Source organism: Crocuta crocuta, unplaced genomic scaffold, assembly GCF_008692635.1.
Source record: "Crocuta crocuta isolate KB4526 unplaced genomic scaffold, BGI_CrCroc_1.0 scaffold172, whole genome shotgun sequence".
NCBI lineage: Eukaryota > Metazoa > Chordata > Mammalia > Carnivora > Hyaenidae > Crocuta > Crocuta crocuta.
The window spans coordinates 8,644,717-8,658,619 of record NW_027528872.1 but is presented as its reverse complement, the minus strand read 5'-3'; the positions used below and the strand labels follow the sequence as shown (position 1 = coordinate 8,658,619).

Below are 13,903 nucleotides of genomic sequence, written 5' to 3'. Positions count from 1 at the left end.
GCGAGATCATGACCTAAGCGAAAGTCAGACGCTCAACCGACTAAGCCACCCAGGAGCCCCTTAACTAATTAATATTTAATGTAGTTATTGAGACGTCTGAGTTTGAAATATATGAAATACTTTATTTTATATAAAATATACATATATAATATAGAATTATCTGTAATAATTATATAATATTATAAATATATACTATATAACTGTATATTTATATACAAATGTATGTTTTTGCAATTTTATATACATATAAAATACATCTACATAATGTTATAAATCACACAATAAACTGTTATAGTTTTGTTTAAACAGTAATGTGGTTTCTCAAGTTGAGAGAAAATCACATAAATAAGGACAAATTTTTATTGTGGTCAGAAAACATATAACATAAAATTTACTATCTTAACCCTCAAGTGTACAGGAGAATAGTGTTAACTACGTGCACACTTTTATGCAATAGATCTCTAGAACTTTTTCATCTTGCAAAACTGAAACTCTATATTCAATGAAAAACGTATCCCCTTTTCATTTTCCCAAGCCCCCTGGCACCCAGAATTCTACTTTATATTTCTAAGAGTTTGGCAACTTTAGATACTTCATATAAGTGTAATAATGCAACATTTGTCTTTTTGTGACTGCCTTCTTTCACTTTGCTTAATATCCTCAAGTTTCATCCATGTAATAGCATGTGACAGGATTTCCTTCTTTTTAAGGGTGAGTAATATTCTACTGTATGGATACAGCACATTTTCTTTATCTATTCAACTGCTGATGGACATTTTTATGCTTCTACATCTTAGTTATTGTGAACAGCACTGCAATGAACACAGATGTGTGACTATTTCTTTAAGATCCTAATTTGATTCTTTGGGATATATACCCAGATATTATTCAGATATTTGCCATTTTGGGTGTTCTTATTTTTATTCTTTTTTTCTTTTATCTCAAGTGTCCAAATTTTCATCCGATATAATTTTCTGTCAGCCTAAAGAATTTCTTACATTACAGCTCTTCTATTTTTTCTCTTATCCAAAAATGTCCTTATTTTGCTTTCATTCTTGAATGTTTTTGCTAAATATAGAATTCTGAGTTGACAGTGTGTTTGTTGTTGTTTTTCTTAGCACTTGAAAGTTGTTGCTATACTCTCTTTGGGCTTCTGTGGTTTCTGATGAGAAATTAGCCAATGTACTCTATATGCAATATTTTGTTTTTCTCTTGCTGATTTTTATGATTCTTTATCTTTGACTTAAATAGTTTTACTGATTTGCCTTCATATGAGCTTCTTTATATTAGTTCTGTTTGGTGTTCACTTAACATCTTATATTTAAATAGGTGTGCCTTTCATTAGATTGGGGAAATTTAGAGGGTTATTTCTGCAGATACTTTTTGTGTCTCATTAGTTCTTTTCTCTCCTTTCAATATTACAATTAAACATATGCTTGGCCATTTGGTATATTCTGACAGGCCTCTGAGACTCTATCATACTCAAACTTTTTTCTCCTGTATTTCACTTTAGATGATTTCTATTGGTCAATCTTCAACTTTACTTCCTCTTTCTTCTGTCATGCCCATTTACTTATTAAGTATATCCATTTGGTTACTTCAGAAATTGTATTTTTCCATTATAAAACTTCCTTTTTTAGTGTTCCTATTTATATGTTGAGATTTATCACTCCCTGTCTAAGATCGTTTTTCATTGGAAACATATTTTGTTTTGCCTTATTGAGGATAGGCATAATAACTGCTTTAAAATTCTGTTTGTTCTAATATCTAGTTGATCTTATGGTCTGCCACAATTGATATTTTCTTGAGAAGGTTTTCAGTTTTCTTGGTTCTATATCAAGTAATTTTGGTTTGTATCCTGGACATTGTGAATATTAAGTTCAGATTATGGATTCTGTTATTTTTCCCCAATGTATTTCATTTCCCTTCTTTTATTGGGTAAAGTTTTTGTCTGGACTTGAACAGCACACTGTTTCATGGGCAGTATCTCTTATACCAGTTCACATATTTTGTCTTTATCTGTGCTGCTTTGAGTCTGTTCTGTATATGCATGTTTTAGGATCAGGTGAATTTAGTTTGGGTATTCCTTCTCTGGTTCACTTGTTTCCATAATTTTCCATAATTTCCCCCAACTTTATTCAGTATTTCAGATTTTTGGGCCTCACTCATCAGGTTTATTGTACCAGAGAGACAGAATTTTTCCACATGGGTACAATGTAGACTGCACTTAGTGCTGGAAAAAAGCTACAAAGGTGTGAGCTTATTTGGTATTGTTCCCTTCTTCCCTCCTGCAAGTGAGTGCACATTCCCTACCAGGTCTGCTTCTGTTTACTTCCAACATCTTCAGGTAATTGTTTTGCTTTTCTTTAACTGTCCAGATTTACTTTTTTTTTTTTTTTTTTTTGTATTCAGGGGTGTCATCTAACAGGGTCATAGGCCATTATGCCAAGAGTTACTTTTTTAAAAATCCATTTGCTTAACGTTTGTATTTAAATTCCAGTTAATTAATATACAGTGCAATATTAGTTTCAGGTGTGCAATATAGTGATTCAACACTTCCATACAACACAAGAAGGGCACATCACCACAAGTGTCCTTCTTAATCCCTATCACCGATTTCACCCATCCTCCCACCCCTCTCCCCTCTGGTCACCATCAGTTTGTTCTCTATAATTAAGAGTCTGTTTCTAAAAAAAAAATTTTAACATTTATTTATTTTTGAGAGACAGAGACAGACAGATCATGAACAGGGTAGGGGCAGAGAGAGAGGGACACACAGAAGCGGAAGCAGACTCCAGGCTCTGAGCTGTCAGCACAGAGCCCGACTTGGGGATCAAACCCACGAACCATCAGATCATGACCTGAGCCGAAGTTGGACTCTCAACCGACTGAGCCACCCAGGCGCCCCATTAAGGGTCTGTTTCTAACACACATGCTTTTCTTCACTTTATATTATGTATATCATACACAAAATGCGAAGATGTTAGTTCAACACAATATGTAATCACTACTCAGATAAACATATAGATCATTTCTGACATTCCAGGAAGTTCCCTCAGGCTGCTCTCCTGTCAACAGCACCCCCCTCCAAGAAGTTGTCGTATTCTGATTTCTGTCTTTCTAGGTTGTGTTTGCCTTTTCTTAACTTGATGTGTTTTGTTTTCTGGTTTATTGTGTTCATCATTATGTCAGTGAATGGATTCACATATGTTGTTGTCTGGTAATACTTTGGGGGATTTTTTCTGTGTATTATTCCATTGTGTCAACTTACAACTATTTCCCCATTTCATCTTATGACAATGGTTATTTCATAAAAGAATATAAAAGCTAGGTTATGCTGTTGTAATGAAAATGGAAGAAATATAAACACGGCTCACATACTACAGAGATGTCTAATGAGTATGTGTATTACTTCCAAATTTTCTAAGCAAATTTATAAAATAAAAAAAGCCATCAGTCCATCTCCAAATTCTTCTTTATGGTTACCAAAGCTAATGACATTATTGTTAGTTAAATGAATATTTTATATATACATTTATATGTTAAGTGGTTAATATTATAAGGTTCATTTTTAATTATTCATAGATATCTATTTTTCATGGACGCTCTTTATTGAATTTCCTTAGGTAATTAGTTCAGGAAGTAGTTTGTTGCCCATTTTATAAAATTAGAAAATTGGTTTTTGATGCAAAGTAATTATATGTTTTAGTATACATGATGTTTTTGCTTTTATAACAGATTAATGTCCATATCTTTATTTTACTTTAAATTTTCATTCAAAAATCATGCCCCATTATATGTTACTATCATATTGTTACTATGAAGATGTATTATTAGGTTTATGACATACTAGAAAGACATTGCAATAAGTCATTAATAATAAGTAGGCTAACAGCAGAGGGAAGAGGAGGGCATTGCAGGCAGACCAACTCAGAAAAACAAAAACCTGGAAGCCCAGCAAAGGCCTACATATTTGGGCAAAGGCAAGTGATAGTATGGGCTGAATCACTGAGTGTATAGAAAGGAGATTGTTGCAAATTTAAGGATGATAATCCCTTATCCTACTCTGTGCTCTTTCTAGAGAACTGATTGAGACATGAGACCCAGGAACCTCTTGAAAAAGATCAAGGATATAGCTGAAGGATATAGCTTAACTCCATGGTCACAATGGAATTATCTCATTCCCTCACTGCATTCCCCAGAAAGGTCTGATGAGGGGCGCCTGGGTGGCTTAGTCGGTTAAGCGTCTTTCGCTTAGGTCATGATCTCGCGGTTCGTGGGTTTGAGCCCCGTGTTGGGCTCTGGGCTGACTGCCAGCTCAGAGCCTGGAGCCTGTTTCAGTCTGTGACTCCCTCTCTCTCTCACCCTCCCCTGCTCACGCTGTCTCTCTCTCTCCTAGAAATAAATAAAACATTAAAAAGAAAAAAAAAAGGTCTGATGAATCCAGGCACAGAAGAAACATACATTGGCCTTTCCCTACCAGGGAAGAGGAGACAAGTATTGGTCCAGAAGACAGTCCAGTCCAAAAAAGAGAGACCTAAAGAGACTACTAGCCAGTCATTCCCAGGTCTGTCTCCCCATTTCAACTGTAATGAGTCCTCTCCACTTCATTATGGAAGAGAAGAGCAGGAATATGGAAAAAGGAAAAGGATTCTTCCCATTCTTTACTCTCCTAGGCCACGGAAAGATAGATACCCATTTTAGAGGAATCATTTGCTTTGGACCAGAGAGAACTAGCCATTTACAGAGAGGAGAAATCAACTGCTCAAACCAGGTTTTCTCTTGTGAATAAACATATAATTACATATCTCACATATGCGCATAGTTATATGTTAAATTCTCGCTTCCCAAGTTCCAAAAATATAGCTCAGAACTGTTTCACTGTTGAAATATTTATTTTTCAAATCATCTCAAAAAAGTAACTAAAAAATGTGAAACTACAACTTCTCAAAGATTATTTCCCCTTCAGCCCAGCCGTTTTCCCAAACCCAGGTTATTCTATGCAAACTTTAGGTAAATAAGCAAAATGGGAGCTATTTGAAGAGGCTGCTTTTCCAAACCATATGTAACTTCAAGAAAAGAGAGGGTGGACACTGCTCTGGAACAATTCATCAGCACTCCCTATGTGCAGTATCATTCCTGGATTCAGAGAAGGGACAGGGCTTGTGACTCTGCCATTATTTGTGTGAAGAAAGAGGGACAGAGAGATATGTTACTGCTTTGGCTTTCATTTGTGACCCTGTCCTGTGAGCTGGTGGAAAAGATGAGAGATGAACAGATGAGGTTTTAAAAAACTGATCCTTTAGCTCACCAGTACCCTCTGGGCACACAAGATGTCAAGGGAAGAACAAACCCATGAAGTTTGGTTAGGGAGAGACAACAGGAACTATTTCCAAAGCATGCATAGGATATAGGAAAACCAGAAGAGCTGTGCAGCATCCCAGGACTATAAATTGGGCATTATTACCATTTCCAGGTCTGGATTAGTGACAAGGAAAGCGAGCTGTTTAAGAAGAGCCACTCGACCTCATTGTGACTCTTGGGAGATGGATGCAGCCCACAGCACTCCCACAGAAAGGAGGTCAGAGGGATAAATACTTTGTCCTCACTCTTCTTTCCCACACTGCTTGGTAATAAGAGAGAGCAAGAAAGTCTGCTAATGTGGTCCCTATCAGTTAGACACCTAGGGAGAAAGCAGAATAGATAAGCAAAGAGAATGAATATACAGGACCAAAATGACAATAAAAAGCATAGGCAGGTATGCAGCCCTACAAATGAGGCCCAAATGGGCAGAAATAATGGAATGTTGAAATATCTGCTTCCAAAGCATGTTCAGGGACACTAGACAGGAGAGCAAGAAGTTGCCAATATCCTCTCCATTTGACTTCAGTTGGGAAGAGCAAGAAGTTGCCAATATCTTCCATGAGGTTGAGGGCTATTGGAGAACTGACAGTTTTTGTCAGAATTCAAATAATACCAGGGTAAGTGGGAAGGAATCAGTAACTCCAGCTTTAAGTATCTGGGAAAAAAATGGGCAGAAGAAGTCAGGATGCCACTACCAGAAAAAATACTTCTTCTTTCCCATTGTAAGAGGGAAAAAAATATTCACAATGAGCAAAAATAAAATTTCACTCACATAGAATATAAGGATAAAGACAGATATGCTCTCTTATGGATTCTGTTCATGATTATCTATCAAGAGCAGAAAACATTTCCCAAAGGAAGAAAGCTCAGGAGAAAAATGACAAATGGCCAATTCAGATGCAACTTTTCCCTCCTTAATGTCACATCAATAACATAGAAATACCTCTGCCAGTTGGGAGGTGTACAAAACACTTGTTAGTGCTTCACCCACATCCTTTCAGATCCTGTTCTCATTCTGATGCATGCCAGCTTCAAGTATGCCTTCACAAACTCCCAACAGCTAGCACCTGCTTTCATTTGCCAGAGAGCTACACTCAGGATGACAGAGCTTCCCTTGCACAGGAGAGCCCAGACTGCCAGGAAAGGTACATCCTTGGAGTATGCCTGAACCTATAACTGATATGTTTCAGAATATAAATATTCCAGATGCCTGACCCTACTCAGGATGATTCTGAGTCATGTCACACAATGTCTTCAAGGACTTCACACAGCCTTGACCAAGGTTCCCAATCATCAGAGTTTGCTTGATATCACAGTCTTCTGTTGCATTTCTGCATTCTTGACTGGATTTACCTGGGAATGCTTGCTAATAAATCACTACCACATGAGTATTCATCTCAGGGTCTTGTGGGAAACCCACTCCAGGATGGAGGGGAAGGATATCAAATGAAGAGTATGGGAGAAGTATGCACACAAAAAAAAGGGGGGGGGGAACATTTGAGGGAAAATTAAAAACCTTCACTTGTTAGAAGGACACTGTTTAGAGTTCAGAATGTATGAAAAAATTTGAAAATAAAATGCACTTGATATATATCAGTATGTCATATATCAGTATGTCTCCAACTCAGTGGAAATTTCTCATGTCAGAAAACTAGGATCTGAGTAGAGAGTTCAGCATGGCTGTTTTGTTGTAAAAGATATTAGTGTAGCCCTGTAATTCTTAGTGGTTGATTTTCAGAGCAGCAGTAGCAGCATTGCCTTGGAACTTCTTAGGAATGAAAATTCTAGAGTCCTACCCCAGACCTACCGAATCAGAAATTCTGTAGGTAGGGCCTGGAATTTGCATTTCAGGAACCCATCCAAGTGGTTTAGATACATATTTAAATTTGAGAATCACTGCTGTAGCTGCTGGTCCCAGGAGGTGGACTGAGGTACAAGCATTTTACTGATCCAAGGAAAAAGAAACAGCTTTTATATCTGCTTCAGAAGAGAAAAAATGGAGGATGATGAAAATGATGAGTATGTAACAGATGAAGATTATCAGTCATAATGCTTATGACTACAAAATCTACCAGCTTATAAAACAGGTGCTGGGACACCTGGGTGGTTCATTTAGTTAAGCATCTGGCTCTTGATTTTGGTTCAGGTCATGATCTCACAGTTTGTGGTATGAACCCCCACATCAGGCTTTGCCATTGACAGCACAGAGCCTGCTTAGGATTTTCTCTCTCCCTCTCTCTCTCTGCCCCTCCCCTGCATGTTCTCTTTGTCTGTCTGTCTGTCTCTCTCTATCTCTCTTTATCAAAATAAATAAATAAATAAACATCAATAAAAACAGGTGCTGATAAAAAGGATTTTGGTGAGAAGAGGTGAGCAGCGCATGCAATTTGATGGTGTTGTGGTTACAGAAAGACAGACTGACCATTATCACTAAGTGAGGCATGACACCACCAATATCTATACTAATACAAACCATACACCAGCAGAGAATAGACCAGTGGGACACATCCCATAGTGACCCCAGGCCACCACAAATAATAAAACAGTAACTAACAACAAAGTAGCAGTCACTAAAGAACAGAAAAGCAAAAGAGAAGAATGGAATCTTGCATTTCAAATTATTGATGACGTTATTCTCTGATATAAAGTTCATTATCATTTTAAGTGAAATGACAAAAGAGTGGGAGAGGTTTAAGAAGGTAAGCTCATGAGGATGTTGAGGAGTGAATTCAGCCCCATTACAATGACCACACTCTAAGAATAAGGAGAAGGTTGTAGGATGGATCCATTTGTGAAACAAACAAAAAAGTAGTAGCTGTTGAGACATTTCCCATAGCCATGCTATTTGGAGAAGTCATATCTGAAGATGGAGAGAAGAACCTCTTTCTAAGCCACACAGGTTCCATGACTTAGACATGAGAATTCCCATTGCTCTATTGGCAGAATGACTAGTTTTAACACAGGACAGATGAGCACTGTAGGAAGGCCTATCTCTTCCTGTCTCTTTCTACACTTACAAAAGCACTCCCATGTTTGAAAATTGCCCTCACACAGCCAGCAGCTTAAGGAGATTAGTAATCAAGGTGAACTAGGGCATGCAGTGGGAACCAAGCCCTCATAGCAAAGACAAGGAAGTAGCATCTCAGAGAGGTTCCACAGTTTCCCAGGTTGATAAGGAACCACATCTTGAGTAAGGAATGAGAGCTGGGAAGAGACCTAGAGACATCATAATCTCTGCCTCCATTGCTTCAGTCACCCCTACCCCAGAACCAAATTAGGGGAAGGGGGAGTCTCAAAATACTCAGTTTTCATAGCTCCATGTTAGAAAGAAGGACAAAAAGAGACTTGGAGGCTGCCACACAGCTACCTCCCCTTGTCCAGCGTAGTGTCAGGAGTACAGTTTTACAGTCTCTGCTCTCCCACATCCTTGAGGGGAAGTGGCTTGTGTGGTATAAGAAGAAGGGTGCTGTAAGCATATAAACTTTGCCTGTAATGGCAAGAATATGAAAGGTTGCATTATTCTGAAATCAATCCTCAGCCAAAGATCATGATTTCAGATCAAGGCCATACTCAGATTCTCCTCTCCAACCAAAGAAAAGAAACATTATCTGTCCATGGCCACAGTGCCATTTTCATGATATTTAAAAGGGGATTTCTTTTGGGGTGCCTGGGTGGCTTAGTCGGTTAAGCGTCCGACTTTCGCTCGGGTCATGATTTCGCAGTTCGTGGGTTCGAGCCCTGCGTCGGGCTCTGTGCTGACTGCCAGCGCAGAGCCTTGAGCCTATTTTAGAGTCTGTGTCTCCCTCTCTCTCTGACCCTCCCCTGCTCACGCTGTCTCTCTCTCTCTCCTAGAAATAAATAAAAAAATATTAAAAAATAAATAAATAAAAGGGGATTTCGTTTGCATGTATACATATATATCGAAATCTGACTGGAAACCCAAAGAAGCTTCCCTCGGCTCTTCTCCTAGGAGGAGTTTCTGTAATAAGCAGGAAAATGTAGTTTTCACAAATAGAGCACATTTTTACTTCTGCCAGAATGTCGCACCCCGCAAGAATGTGAAGCAGGAGCCCCCCTTTCCAGAGACATGTATAGGGGTTGACTCTTAGGTGGGAATCCCTCTGTAATGATGGCAGGTTTCAGTAACACAATCTGTGGACCTGGCAATTGGTTAGGGTCTTAAACACGCTCAACATGGCAAAGCACTCATCACAGTGCTTTTTCCAGTAAAATTATCTAAAAGTCTTCAAAGATACCAAAAGCTTCATGTTATCAAGTAAAAAGGGAAGCTGTCCCTAGCCTGTGCGTGGAGAGAAAGAAGGAAATGTTGCATTACCATTGGTTCTATGGAAGCAGTAATGTGCAGTGTAGAGACAGCAGGGAAGAGTGACAAATAACCATCGTGATATTTTTCTAAAGATACCTCACTTTTGGGGGCCAAAAATCAGAGTACATGTTCTCTATTATTTTGGCTAAAGCAGAAGTTCACTGTATGAATGATTCATACTTTTATTCAATAATTATTCCATAATTCCATAATTTCTGCATTCAAAAAAGAATATAGAAACTCAATTATACTCAGTTGCTGTAAAAAGTTTCCTCTAAAACAGGGTGTTAATTAAATGATGGTGCAATTTTTTCCTAAAATTTACTTTCTTTAAAAATGCTATATACTTTCTCATTAAAATGACATGGAATATCGTGAAGTTTATTATGTTCCTTGTTTCTGTCTCGTTGTTGGTGTTGGAGTGTGTGTATGTGTGTGTGTTAAGGTCACTTACATGAGATCTACCCCTGTTACAAGTTTGTAAGTGTACAATAGAATGTAGTGCTGTGTTGTGCAACAGATAATCTAAGCCATTCATCTTGCATAACTAAAACTTCTTATCCATTGAAAAATTGTAGTGGACATACAGCCTTCAAATTCAAGTCAGACAGAATGACTCCTTCCTTCTGGTGATCTCATGCCTAAATTTCAGGATAGTAATCAAGGCACATAAATAGGAGCTGAACCCAGGGTTCAAGGATCTGAAAATCATACAAGAAACTCTCATAGATATGGAAAAGTGAGGTTTTGCAATACAAATGCATCTGTACAGGGTGTTACACTCTGACACTGGAGTACAGAGACAGATATGGGCAATAAATTGCACACATAGCATAACCAAAAATTAGCATTGAGACTGTGACTATGGAGAAGGAGCACTTGGTACTCTTCCTAATTGTGGACAGGAAAGGGGGAAGAGAAAAGGAGGAACAAAGGAAATTTTTAAATAAAAAATTTTCAGCAGGCTTGGATAGGCTTAGAAGTAGAAGAGTTTGTAGAGGTGGAGAGATTAGAGATCTAAGATGATATTTTGAGGAAATAAAATCCCAAAAATGAAAAGAGATTGACAAAATTCAATATCCTTACTTTTAAAATACTTAATTTGAATCGAGGAATGATGGATATTGTCTTCTTCTTCTTCTTTTTTTTTTTTTAATAAGCTTTACATCCAATGTCGGGCTTAAATTCAGGACATTGAGATGAAGAGTCACATCGTTTATCAACTGAGGCAAGCAGATGCCCCATGACAGATGCTTCTTTAAGATGATAAAATATGTAAAATAAATATATAAAATGCCAGCAACTTACTTTGGAAACTCTAGAGGCTTTCCTAATTGGAAGCAGAAGTAAATCTGAGATGCCTACAGTCTCAACTGCTACTTAATATTGTATTAAAGGTCTTAGAAAATGCAATTATAAATGGGAAAGGGATAGAAGGAATAATAACCAGAAGAAAACAGGTAAAATTATTCCTATTTATAGAAGATTTTATTACATTTTGCAAAACCTGAGAGAATCTGTGGGAAAACTTATACAAAAATAACAATTATATTACGAAGTACAAAATTAGCATAGAATTAGTAGAATTCATATAAGCAAATAATAATCAGGAAATATAATGAAAGAATCCTCATTAACAGTAGCAAAAATAAAATACAATAAATTTCCCAACCATAAACTAATAAGAAATGTGAAAAACATAGATGAGGAAAATTATGAAACACTCCTAAAAGATACTAATGTAGAACCAAAAGAAAATAGGAAGACATACCATACTTCATGGTGGAAGTCTCAAGACTCAGAGATGTCAATTCTCCCCAAGTTTACTTATAAGAAGTTTCGGATGCAATCACTAAACACACCCAAAGGCTAGTTTTCTTTTGTTTTGTTTTTGGAGCTTCATAGATTATAAACATTATGGTTAAAAATGAATAGCCAAGAAAACCCTAAAAAAGAATAACAATATGTGGGAAGTTACTTTCAAGATATGAAAACATTATGAAGCTCCTATAATTAAAGCAGTGTGGTATTGGTTTATGAATAAACTAGCAGACAAATAGAACAGAATAGAAAACACAGAAATAACTCAAGTGCCTATGAAACTTAGTATGCAGTTAAGGCAGCAGCTCAGCTCACAGGGAAAAGATGGACTTCTTTTTTTTTTATATAAATGGCGATAGAACAACTGGATAGCCATATGGAGAAAGATAAATTTGGATCCATTCCTCACACCATATACTGGTACAATTTGTAAAAAGACAGACATCCAAATGTAAAAAAATGAAATCATACAAACATTTTGAAAAAAAAGTGAACTTCTTTATAACCTTAGAGGAGAGAAAGCATTTCTAAATATGACTAAAATATATGAAACAAAGGATTAAGAACATTAATTTTTAAATTTCATTTCATAAGGAAAAGCCAAATCACAAAATGAGAAGAAAATATANTTATGTGGAAACTAATTTGACAATAAACTATTAAAAAAAAAAAGAAAGAAAATATATGCACCTTATACCCCAGACTAAAAGCTAATATGCATAATATGTAGTCCTCCTAAAACATGAGACCAAAATCCAGCAGAAAAGTGAGGAAGGTGTGATGTAATACCAACATCCATTACATATATGAAAATATCCCTAATATTTCTTATTAGTAGAGAAATGCTCATTATAACTATACTTAAAAAACTTTTAGGGTGCTTGGGTGTCTCAGTTGGTTAAGCTTCTGACTTTGGCTAAGGTCATGATCTCATGGTTCGTGGGTTCGAACCCCGTGTCGGGCTCTGTGCTGACAGCTAGCTCAGAGCCTGGAGCCTGATTCAGATTCTGTATCTCCCTATCTCTCTGACCCTCCCCTGCTCACACTGTCTCTCTCTCTCTCTTTCAGAAATAAATAAAACTTAAAAAAAACTTTCTAATCTCTTAGGTTGGAAAAACTGAAATTTTGGAAAACATACTATGTTGGAAGGGCAAAACAAAGTAGGCCTTCCCACTTATTGCTAGAGGGAAACAAATGTTAATTCTCCCAAAATGATTCACAGATTCAATAAAATCCCAATCAACATCTCAGCAGGTTATTTTGTGGGAATTTACAAGCTGATCCTAAAATTCATATGAAAACTCAAAGGACCTAAACAAGCCAAAATAACTTGAAAGAGGTGAATAAAGTTAAGGGACTTATACCGACTCATTTCAAGAATTATTATAAAGTTATATTAATCAAAATTGTGTGGTACTGACATCAAGATAGACAAGCAGACAAAGGGAGCAGAAGGTAAAAAACAGAAACAATTGATTTTTAACAAAGATAAAAGAACAGTCACTGGACATATATGTGCAAAACCATGCACCAAAAAACCATTTGATCCACAACTCAACTGTACATAAAAGAAAATAATAATAATAACCCCATGGAGTGTAGACCCAAATGTAAAAACCCACAAAACTTCCAGAATAAAATACAGGAGAAAATTCTTATAATTTGGGGGGGAACTTTTTTTCCTTATGATCTTTTTTTTAAGCAGCAAGTTCTTGGATACAACAAAAAAGCTACAATTTACAAAAGAAAAATATGATGAGGTGGATTTCATGAAAATTAATATCTTCTGTTAATAGAATGGAAGCATAAGCTGTGGGCTATTTTTTTTTTTACAAGTAGTTTATTGTCAAGTTGGTTTCCATATAACACCCAGTGCTCATCCCCACAAGTGCCCTCCTCCATGCCCATCTCCCCCCTTCCCCCCCAACACCCATCAGTCCTCAGTTTGTTCTCAGCATTCAAGAGTCTCTCATGGTTTGCCTCTCTCCCTTTCCCCCACCATTTCCCCCCTCTTCTCCCCCATGGTCCTCAGTTAAGTTCCTCCTAATCCTCCTATACGTGCAAACATATGATATTTGTCCTTCTCTGCCTGACTTATTTCGCTAAGCATAACACCCTCAAGGTCCATCTATGTTGCTACACATGGCCAGATTTCATTCTTTCTCGTTGCCATGTAGTATTGCATGGTATAGATAAACCACATCTTCTTGATCCATTCATCCGTTGATGGACACTTAGGCTCTTTCCATGTTCTGGCTATTGTTGAGAGTGCTGCTATGAACATTGGGGTACATGTGCTCCTATGCATCAGCATTTCTGTAGCCCTTGGGTAAATTCCTAGCAGTGCTATTGCTGGGTCATACGGGAGTTCTATTGTTAGTTTCCTGAGGA

General features: G+C 37.2%; 1 long non-coding RNA gene across 1 annotated transcript in view; it reads left to right on the top strand.

The window, feature by feature from the left end:
• Positions 1 to 4,812, top strand: part of LOC144225333 (uncharacterized) — a 22,327-nt gene extending 17,515 nt beyond the window's left edge. The window contains exon 2 of the long non-coding RNA XR_013333274.1: positions 4,400 to 4,812. This is a non-coding gene — a long non-coding RNA (uncharacterized LOC144225333). The remainder of the gene's footprint in view (positions 1 to 4,399) is intronic.
• The last annotated feature ends 9,091 nt before the right edge of the window (positions 4,813 to 13,903 follow it).